The sequence below is a fragment of the Octodon degus genome, unplaced genomic scaffold (assembly GCF_000260255.1).
Source record: "Octodon degus isolate 3935 unplaced genomic scaffold, OctDeg1.0 scaffold00079, whole genome shotgun sequence".
NCBI classification, from domain to species: domain Eukaryota; kingdom Metazoa; phylum Chordata; class Mammalia; order Rodentia; family Octodontidae; genus Octodon; species Octodon degus.
In genome coordinates, this window is record NW_004524655.1 from 1269763 (window position 1) to 1271198 (window position 1436).

The window sequence follows — 1436 nt, forward strand, 5'->3', positions numbered from 1 at the left end:
AAGGGCCTGAGTTCAATCCCTGGTTCTGCAAAAAATAAAATAAAATAAAATAAAAATAAAAATAAAAATAAAAATAAAAATAAAAATGGAGCCTGTAAGAATAATTCAGGAATACATGATAGAAAATCTCAACAGGACCAAAGATAGCTCAGAGATTCTATACCAATGCCTTTAGAATGTTCAATTTGAGGAAAATAAACTGGAAGCACCCTTAAAGAACTGGAAATAACATTAAGTAACATTTAGTCTCTAACCCAGTATTTTCAGAGTGTCACCCCTTGAATGCTAGACTCTAATTGGCATTTGGAAGGCGGGGTTACAGTGTTGACCTCTGGCGTATATTCTCAGGGCTGAGTGAATGGCCGGAGAAATAACTGAAGGAGTAAACACTGGAGAAAAATCCGTATCTCAAGCCCATTGTAGGTGGAAGTGACAAAATAATGGCCAACAGCAAACCATTAATGAGCTCTTGCCGATCTGTGTTGTTTGACAGAAGCTGATTTGTTTAATAATCAACTAAGAAGCCAGGGTGTAATTAATTTGATCCCGCCTACATATATGGCTGACATGAGCAGCAAATTTCCTTAGCTTACAAGCTTGGGTGTGACCTCCAGATTCACACTGACTGCTGCCCCACCCCTCAGGCTCCCCCACTAACCTAGTCTCTTTCTCTTATTTTTTCAGGCAATTCTTATGGTCAATACCCAAAGTAGGGTTTGGGGGAAGAGAAAGCTAAGAGTTAGAGAGACAATAAATGTGATATTCCAACTCCAGGTAAAATCCAGCCTTCTGGCTTCCTTCTCTGAAGTTATCTGCTACCCTAAGCATTTCTGTTTTGTAGCAACTTGGGTCACCAGCATGAGATCACCTCTTTAGATGAACTTTGTGCATTTTCCTCAGAGCCGCTTTTGAGTTCTCTGTGCGAGCAGTTGACAACCTGTCACAGTTCACGTGGGACCACGGACAGCACCCAGCTTTCTGGGTGTCTTCCACGCACTTCCGGAGGAAGGCCGGGGACATTCCTCCCCTCCTGAGACAACATGGCAATTGCCTATTAGGTCTCACTGAGCAGGAGAACGAGTTGGTCCTCCTGGGCACTATGTTGAAGTAACCACTTTCCACCACTAACTATAGAGTCTGTGGCCGTCAGCATCACCAACAGGCACTGTCTAGGAAATCACCAGGTGATTTTACCTAACTCCATATTTCAGTCTCCATGCAGTCAATTGAAGGCTAAACTAAGTATATGAATCCACCCTCTTCTCACCAATGAATAGACAACAGAAGGAACTCAGGGGCGCCTAAGTAGTGCGCTCAATAATTTGAGCTAGGAGGAGCCCTAAATGAACAACTTAGATTTCTGGTCCTAGAAAATACTTTGGCATTCATTAATTCATTCACTTAAGATTATCATTATTATTATTATTATTATTATT

The 1436-nt window shown here is 41.5% G+C and overlaps 1 long non-coding RNA gene across 1 annotated transcript in view; it reads left to right on the plus strand.

Annotated features, from left to right (window-relative positions):
* Positions 1 to 224: 224 nt before the first annotated feature.
* The window catches only part of LOC111818081, a 17295-nt gene continuing 16083 nt past the window's right edge, over positions 225 to 1436 (plus strand). The window contains exon 1 of the long non-coding RNA XR_002822158.1: positions 225 to 235. This is a non-coding gene — a long non-coding RNA (uncharacterized LOC111818081). The remainder of the gene's footprint in view (positions 236 to 1436) is intronic.